Raw genomic sequence first — 10,070 nt, forward strand, 5'->3', positions numbered from 1 at the left:
GTATGACTTTAATTCATGAATTTGCTTACTTTTTTTTCCAAAGTTTTGTTTGTTTTTTATCTGCATCTTGCTTGCGGCAAATTCAACCCGTTTTTCGCCTAAGATTTTACTTCCTCATGACGTGTCAATACCCTCCAATTGAGATTCTGGCCGTTAGGCGGCCGTGACACTACGTCATTCCATAAACATTAGATTTGCGCATGCGTGACTTCTTTTCGGCATATCCGACAGCTCGATGCTCGTGGCCGATTCGCGCATGCGCACCTTCGTCAGTATTTAATGCGCATGATCGTCCTCGCATTGCGCTCAGCGAGTCGAGTAAGACACATGCGCATCGAAGCCCAGCAATCCGGTCAATCGCATGCGCATTGCAGGTAGCATTCTGACATCGCGCATGCGCAAATTGACTCGATCATTGTGAACGCGCAAGAGAAGTTACGTATAGAGCGGGTGGGACCGCTCTATACGTAGAGAGGGAAAAACCAGGAAGAAGAAGATGGGAGGAGTCGATAAGCAAACGGCTGCATAAAACGTTAGTGAATAAAAATAAAGATTAATATATTTAGAGCAAAAAAAACTTAGCGATTATGTTGATATACATGTGTATAATGCGATGCAGTGTTTTCAATTGGGTAAATTAACTTTCACTTTAAATCTCTAAAAAAGACACCAAAATTAGTTTTTTTCCCCCTTGAAAATTGTCAATCTCTATCATAGGTTCAAAGTTCTTAACTTTTTTTTTCTTCTTCAAATGTAAAATCATTCCCACACCTTACACAGAGATGATTCAACTGTGATATTCCCATCATTCAGAAAACTCATTGAGAGCTTTCTTTTTTGTTTTTTAATAAAACAGTTGTGTGTTCTTAGTAAACACAAAGACTTTGTGATTGATACACCTATCATATAACACTTGTCATATCAAATCAACATCATTAACTGCTATAAAACACTAGATAAACTTTACAAAAACGTATAAACCTGTAAAAATATAATTTCATCCATCATGGTAACGTGCACATATGGCAATAACTCCATTTCCAAGATTACTTCCCCTATGCCTAGGGTTGCCACCTTGGCCATGTTTTCCTGGACACTTATGATTTGCACATGCTGCAGGGTGTGCAGAGAGGAACATGAATTGCACCCCTGGACAGCACATGAATAGTGATCCTGAACAACACTATTCATGTTTCTCCCTGCATACCCAGTGCAGCATGTATAACTCATAAGTGTCCTGGAAAACATTGCTGAGGTGGCAACCCTACCTATGCCAAACCCTTCTGTGTTTTTGCAGAGAATAAAAGGGGAATAGCCTGTGAGAGGAACAGATCCAAATTAAACATACAGTGTAGTCAAAAACAAGTGTTCTTAAATAAATCATTACATGTAGATGAACTTTGTAATTTAAATGTATTACACCGAGGTGTAACTACAAGCAGAATCAGATTTTAGAGCAGCTTGTTACGTGGCTGCAGTTTTTTTAATCACCACTAGAGGTTGCTAAACATGACTGTGGACAAGATTTATCATTCTGTGAACTGTCAGGATTCACATGTTGTGAACCTGTTCGCATTCCATCACAGATTATGGGGCGCATATGTTTCCCGTATTTATCATTGCACGAGGGAAGGCTTGTCCAATGCTACCCTCTACCCTTGTGCAACCATTTATGTGAGAGTAGGGCTTGTCAATCACTGGGGTAATTATTATCTACCAACTCCAGTTGGCGGAGAGGATCTATGAAGCAGCAGTTTAACCTGCTGTTTCATAAATATCAGTTGCAGGCTCAAATGAGTGAGCCTGCAGTGTATCCGGACATTTGCCTTGTGATAAATCTTGCCCAGAGAAACATCCAGGGGGAGAAAGAAGGCTTTGCCCAGAAAGCAAGCAGTGTGCTTGGGTAAGTGTTTTAGTGTTCAGTTTTTCTCAGTACAATGTATAGGGTAGCTGATTATGTGTGTGTATATGCGTGTGTGTATATGTGTAAATATTTGCATGTATGTATATTAAGTTTAATCACAAATACAAATCAATATAAATAAACTGATATTTCCCTAGATGTGTAATGTTCTTAAACATATTAAATGAAGTAATTCTCACAATATACTTTGTGATTGGGTAATACCCCAGTATATACTGAGATGGTGACAATAATCTAGGAGTGGAAATGTGGAATACATATTTCAATGGCAAGCTACTTCATAATATCATAGTGTGCAGTGACTCTAGAATTTGTTGTAGGCTGTGACAACAAAGAATGTTTGGTTGTTGGGATTTCTGACACTGAGGGACACACTTGTCTTTGTACTCCTCACCTGGTTGCCGCCACACACACTTGACACCATCTGAACCAAATAAGTTTATCTTGGTCTCATCGGACCACAGGACATGGTTCCAGTAATCCATGTCCTTAGTCTGCTTGTCTTCTGCAAACTGTGTGCGGGCCTTCTTGTGCATCATCTTTAGAAGAGGCTTCCTTCTGGGACGACAGCCATGCAGACCAATTTGATGCAGTATGCGGCGTATGGTCTGAGCACTGACAGGCTGACCCCCCCAACCCTTCAACCTCTGCAGCAATGCTGGCAGCACTCATACGTCTATTTCCCAATGACAACCTCTGAATATGATGCTGAGCACGTGCACTCAACTTCTTTGGTTGACTATGGTGAGGCCTGTTCTGAGTGGAACCAGTCCTGTGAAACCGCTGTATGGTCTTGCCCACCGTGCTGCAGCTCAGTTTCAGGGTCTTGGCAATCTTCTTATAGCTTAGGCCATCTTTATGTAGAGCAAAAATTCTTTTTTTTTCAGATTCTCAGAGAGTTCTTTGCCATGAGGTGCCATGTTGAACTTCCAGTGACCAGTATGAGAGTGTGAGAGCGATAACGCCAAATTTAACACACCTGCTCCCCATTCACATCTGAGACCTTGTAACACTAACGAGTCACATGACACCAGGGAGGGAAAATGGCTAATTGGGTCCAATTTGGACATTTCCACTTAGGGGTGCACTCACTTTTGTTTCCAACGGTTTAGACATTAATGTCTGTGTGTTAAGTTATTTTGAGGGGACACTGTTATACAGGCTCACTACTTTACATTGTAGCAAAGTGCCATTTCTTCAGTGTTGTCACATGAAAAGATATAATAAAATATTTACAAAAATGTGAGGGGTGTACTCACTTTTGTGAGATACTGTATAAGGGGCAGGTGGACTGTGCACATACATACATACATATATATTATATATATATATATATATATATATATATATATACATTAGGGCTGTAAACCACAATTTATTTAATAAAATATTTTGATTTTTATTAAAATATTTTTTAAACTTACATTTTGATTTAAAAAATTGTATTTAACTCAAAACAGTGGCTTGTTCCCTTTGCAATTTGCATAGGAGACTAAATAGACCAGAGAGCCCTGCTTGTCCGCCATCTTCCTTGTCCATGAACACCTCAGGACTGAAGCAACAAACCATGAGGCAAGTAAAATGGTGGCAGTAGCATTATGTGCTGTGACACTAATGTGACACTTTCTGGTCTGCCCCCCGGGAGGAGTGATCAATGCAGCTGCTGGGCTAGACAGGAGCGTTGGTGTGACTGACATGACATGTTAAGGAAGATCATGCGATTTAGATATTGCATAGCCTCATTTCGCGAGTAATTGCATCATGCGATTAATTGCTCAACCTATATATATATTTGAACAATGTGAATGTATCAGCGCACACAGAGACCTCACCGTTATTCAAATATGAGACAGTCCAAAATATCAAAAGTACTTGAGACTTGCTTGCTGGTTCGTGTCACGCAGGGGAGCAAATGAGTGTAGATTAGCGGAGATCTGCAGCTGTGGCGTCAGAGCCGGTCTGTAATCCGCTCCCAAAAGAAACAAGATATAGTAGAGAGTTCTTTATATATATATATATATATATATATATATATATATATATATATATATATATATATATATATATATATATATATATATATATATATATATATATACAGTATCTCACAAACGTGAGTACACCCCCTCACATTTTTGTAAATATTTTATTATATCTTTTCATGTGACAACACTGAAGAAATGACACTTTGCTACAATGTAAAGTAGTGAGTGTACAGCCTGTAAGTGTAAATTTGCTGTCCCCTCAAAATAACACACAGCTATTAATGTCTAAACCATTGGCAACAAAAGTGAGTACACCCCTAAGTGGAAATGTCCAAATTGGGCCCAATTAGCCATTTACCCTCCCCGGTGTCATGTGACTTGTTAGAGTTACAAGGTCTCAGGTGTGAAAGGGGAGCAGGTGTGTTAAATTTGGTGTTATCTCTCTCACACTCTCTCATACTGGTCACTGGAAGTTCAACATAGCACCTCATGGCAAAGAACTCTCTGAGGATCTGAAAAAAAGAATTGTTGCTCTACATAAAGATGGCCTAGGCTATAAGAAGATTGCCAAGACCCTGAAACTGAGCTGCAGCATGGTGGGCAAGACAATACAGCGGTTTCACAGGACAGGTTCCACTCAGAACAGGCCTCGCCATGGTCGACCAAAGAAGTTGAGTGCACGTGCTCAGCATCATATCCAGAGATTGTCTTTGGGAAATAGACGTATGAGTGCTGTCAACATTGCTGCAGAGGTTAAAGGGGTGGGGCAGTCAGCCTGTCAATGTTCCGACTATACGCCGCACACTGCATCAAATTGGTCTGCATGGCTGTCGTCCCAGAAGGAAGCCTTTTCTAAAGATGATGCACAATAAAGCCCACAAACAGTTTGCTGAAGACAAGCAGACTAAGAACATTGATTACTGGAACCATGTCCTGTGGTCTGATGAGACCAAGATAAACTTATTTGGTTCAGATGGTGTCAAACGTGTATGATGGCAACCAGGTGAGGAGTACAAAGAAAAGTGTGTCTTGCCTACAGTCAAGCATGGTAGTGGGAGTGTCATGGTCTGGGCCTGCATGAGTGCTGCCGGCACTGGGGAGCTACAGTTCATTGAGGGAACCATGAATACCAACATGTACTGTAACATATTGAAGCAGAGCATGATCCCCTCCCTTTGGAGACTGGGCCGCAGGGCAGTATTTCAACATAATGACCCCAAACACACCTCTATGATGACCTCTGCCTTGCTAAAGAACCTGAGGGTAAAGGTGATGGACTGGCCAAGCATGTCACCAGACCTAAACCCTATTAAGCATCTGTGGGGCATCCTCAAATTGAATGTGGGGGAGCGCAAGGTCTCTAACATCCACCAGCTTTGTTATGTCGTCATGGAGGAGTGGAAGAGGACTCCAGTGGCAACCTGTGAAGCTCTGATGAACTCCATGCCCAAGAGGGTTAAGGCAGTGCTGGAAAATAATGGTGGCCACACAAAATATTGACACTTTGGGCCCAATTTGGACATTTTCACTTAGGGGTGGACTCACTTTTGTTGCCAATGGTTTAGACATTTAATGACTGTGTGTTGAGTTATTTTGAGGGGACAGCAAATTAACACTGTTATACAGGCTGTACACTCACTACTTTACATTGTAGCAAAGTGTAATTTCTTCAGTGTTGTCACATGAAAAGGTATAATACAATATTTACCAAAATGTGAGGGGTGTACTCACTTTTGTGAGATTTTATATATATATATATATATATATATATATATATATATGTGTGTGTGTGTGTAATGGGCACTATCATAACAAATAATATGCCCAAATACTGATAAAAAATCCAGTATGAAACCTTTTAAAAACTTACTTAGAAGCTCCCAATTTATCACTGTTGATGAGGTTTGGCTGGGACACCCACTGAAAAGGGCTGAGAGCAAACCCTCCCCTCTATATGAAAAGACCCATTATATAAACAGAAGCAATCTGGGGCCCGATCCGATATGCAGCGTCGCCCGCAAAAGCCGGTGACGCCAAAATTTGCGCGGGTTTGGTATCCTATATACGGCGTAACCTAGAAGTTACGTTCGTATATTTCTGCCTTCGCCCGTAGTTTTTTAGGCCATAGGCAGGTATACCAAACCCGCGCAGTTTGGTATCCAATATACAGCGTAAGGACTTACGTGGCGAAAATGGAGAAATCTTACTCCATTTTCACCTCGCCACAAAATGCAGCCGTAGTAAGCCTTACGCTGTCTATTGGAGCCCCGTAACTCCCTAAACTACCTGCTAAATAAAACCTAACGCATGCGCAATGTCTATCTACCTGTCAACCGCGATCTGCTAAATAAAACCTAACGCATGCGCAATGTCTATCTACCTGTCAACCGCGATCTGCTAAATAAAACCTAACACCTAACGCATGCGCAATGCCTATCTACCTGTCAACCGTGATCCCCCGCCGCAATCCCTAATAAAGTGGTTAACCCCTAAACCGCCTCTCCCGGACCCTGCCGCCATCTACATTAAAAGTATAACCCCCTAATGTGATCCCCCTACACCGTCGCCAGCTACATTACATACCCCCTAATGTGAGCCCCTTACACCGCCGCCATCTACATTACCTACCCCCTAAAGTGAGCCCCGCCACCATCTACCTTACCTACCCCCTAAAGTGAGCTCCTACCCCGCCGCCAGCTATATTAAATAATAACCCCTAATCTAATCCCCCTATACCGCCGCCACCTATATTAAATTAATTAAACCCTAATCTAATCCCCCTATACCGCCGCCACCTATATTAAATTAATTAACCCCTAAAATACTAAACTATCCCTACCACTAAACCTAAGTCTAAACCTACAAATAGCCCTGAAAAGGGCTTTTTGCGTGGCATTACCCCAAAGTAAACAGCTCTATTGCCAACCCTTAAAAGGGCTTTTTGCGGGACATGCCCCAAAGAAATCAGCTCTTTTACCAGCCCTTAAAAGGGCTTTTGGCGGGGCATTGTCACAAAGTAAACAGCTCTTTTGCCTATAATCTAAATCGCCCTACACCGCCGCCACCTATAATAAATGTATTACCCCCTAATCTAATCCCCCTACACCGCCGCCGACTATATTAAATAGATTACCCCCTAATCTAATCCCCCTACACCGCCGCCACCTATATTAACTATATTAACCCTAATTATATTAGGGTTAATATAGTTATTATATTATATATATTAACTATATTAACCCTTATTATATTAGGGTTAATATCGTAATTATATTATATATATATATTAAGTATAATAACCCTATCTAACTCTAACATCCCTAACTAAATTCTTATTAAAATAAATCTAATTAATATTAATATTATTAATTAAAATATTCCTATTTAAATCTAAATACTTACCTATAAAATAAACCCTAACGCCTAGATTTAGAGTTGGGCGGTAGCCGTCAAAACCAGCGTTAGAGGCTCCTAACGCTGGTTTTTACCGCCCGCTGGTATTTAGAGTCAGTCAGGAAAGGGTCTAACGCTCACTTTCCAGCCGCAACTTTTCCATACCGCAGATCCCCCTACGCCATTTGCGTATCATATCTTTTCAATGGGATCTTTCTAACGTCGGTATTTAGAGTCGTGGCTGAAGTGAGCGTTAGAAATCTAACGACAAAACTCCAGCCGCAGAAAAAAGTCAGGAGTTAAGAGCTTTCTGGGCTAACGCCGGTTCATAAAGCTCTTAACTACTGTGCTCTAAAGTACACTAACACCCATAAACTACCTATGTACCCCTAAACCGAGGTCCCCCCACATTGCCGCTACTCTATTAAAATTTTTTAACCCCTAATCTGCCGACCGCACACCGCTGCCACCTACATTATCCCTATGAACCCCTAATCTGCTGCCCCTAACACCGCCGACCCCTATATTATATTTATTAACCCCTAATCTGCCGCCCCCGCTATCGCTGACCCCTGCATATTATTATTAACCCCTAATCTGCCGCTCCGTACACCGCTGCCACCTACATTATAGCTATGTACCAATAATCTGCTGCGCCTAACACCGCCGACCCCTATATTATATTTATTAACCCCTAATCTGCCCCCCTCAACGTCGCCTCCACCTGCCTACACTTATTAACCCCTAATCTGCCGAGCGGACCGCACCGCTACTATAATAAAGTTATTAACCCCTAATCCGCCTCACTCCCGCCTCAATAACCCTATAATAAATAGTATTAACCCCTAATCTGCCCTCCCTAACATCGCAGACACCTAACTTCAATTATTAACCCCTAATCTGCCGACCGAATCTTGCCGCTACTGTAATAAATGGATTAACCCCTAAAGCTAAGTCTAACCCTAACACCCCCCTAAATTAATAATTTAAATCTAACAAAATAAATTAACTCTTATTAAATAAATTATTCCTATTTAAAGCTAAATACTTACCTGTAAAATAAACCCTAATATAGCTACAATATAAATTATAATTATATTATAGCTATTTTAGGATTTATATTTATTTTACAGGTAACTTTGTATTTATTTTAACCAGGTACAATAGCTATTAAATAGTTAAGAACTATTTAATAGCTAAAATAGTTACAAAAATTATTTAATAGCTATTGTACCTGGTTAAAATAAATACAAAGTTAACTGTAAAATAAATATAAATCCTAAAATAGCTATAATATAATTTATATTGTAGCTATATTAGGGTTTATTTTACAGGTAAGTATTTAGCTTTAAATAGGAATCATTTATTTAATAAGAGTTAATTTATTTCGTTAGATTTAAATTATATTTAACTTAGGGGGGTGTTAGTGTTAGGGTTAGACTTAGCTTTAGGGGTTAATCCATTTATTACAGTAGCAGCGAGATTCGGTCGGCAGATTAGGGGTTAATAATTGAAGTTAGGTGTCGGCGATGTTAGGGAGGGCAGATTAGGGGTTAATACTATTTATTATAGGGTTATTGAGGCGGGAGTGAGGCGGATTAGGGGTTAATAACTTTATTATAGTAGCGGTGCGGTCCGCATTAGGGGTTAATAAGTGTAGGCAGGTGGAGGCGACGTTGAGGGGGGCAGATTAGGGGTTAATAAATATAATATAGGGGTCGGCGGTGTTAGGCGCAGCAGATTAGGGTTACATAGCTATAATGTAGGTGGCAGCGGTGTACGGAGCGGCAGATTAGGGGTTAATAATAATATGCAGGGGTCAGCGATAGCGGGGGCGGCAGATTAGGGGTTAATAAGTGTAAGATTAGGGGTGTTTAGACTCGGGGTTCATGTTAGGGTGTTAGGTGCAGACTTAGGAGGTGTTTCCGCATAGCAAACAATGGGGCTGCGTTAGGAGCTGAACGCTGCTTTTTTGCAGGTGTTAGGTTTTTTTTCAGCTCAAACAGCCCCATTGTTTTCTATGGGGGAATCGTGCACGAGCACGTTTTTGAAGCTGGCCGCGTCCGTAAGCACCGCTGGTATCGAGAGTTGAAGTGGCGGTAAATTATGCTCTACGCTCCTTTTTTGGAGCCTAACGCAGCCATTCTGTGAACTCTAAATACCAGCGGTATTTAAAAGGTGCGGCCAGAAAAAAGCACGCGTAGCTAACGCACCCCTTCTAACGCAAAATTCCAAATCTAGGCCTAAGATAGCTACAATGTAATTAATAATTACATTGTAGCTATTTTAGGGTTTATATTTATTTTACAGGTAACTTGGTATTTATTTTAACTAGGTACAATAGCTATTAAATAGTTAATAACTATTTAATAGTTACTTAGATAAAATAATTACCAATTTACCTGTAAAATAAATCCTAACCTAAGTTACAAATACACCTACACTATCAATAAATTAAATAAACTACAAATATCTAAACTAAAATACAATTAAATAAACTAAACTAAATTACAAAAAACAAACAAACACTAAATTACAAAAAATAAAAAAAAGATTACAAGATTTTTAAGCTAATTACACCTATTCTAAGCCCCCTAATAAAATAATAAAGCCCCCAAAATAAAAAAATGTCCCTACCCTATTCTAAATTAAAAAAGTTAACAGCTCTTTTGCCTTACCAGCCCTTAAAAGGGCCTTTTGCGGGGCATGCCACAAAGAAAACAGCTCTTTTGCCTGTAAAAAAAACACAGTACCACCCCCAACATTAC

This window comes from Bombina bombina, chromosome 3 (assembly GCF_027579735.1).
Source record: "Bombina bombina isolate aBomBom1 chromosome 3, aBomBom1.pri, whole genome shotgun sequence".
NCBI classification, from domain to species: Eukaryota; Metazoa; Chordata; class Amphibia; order Anura; family Bombinatoridae; genus Bombina; species Bombina bombina.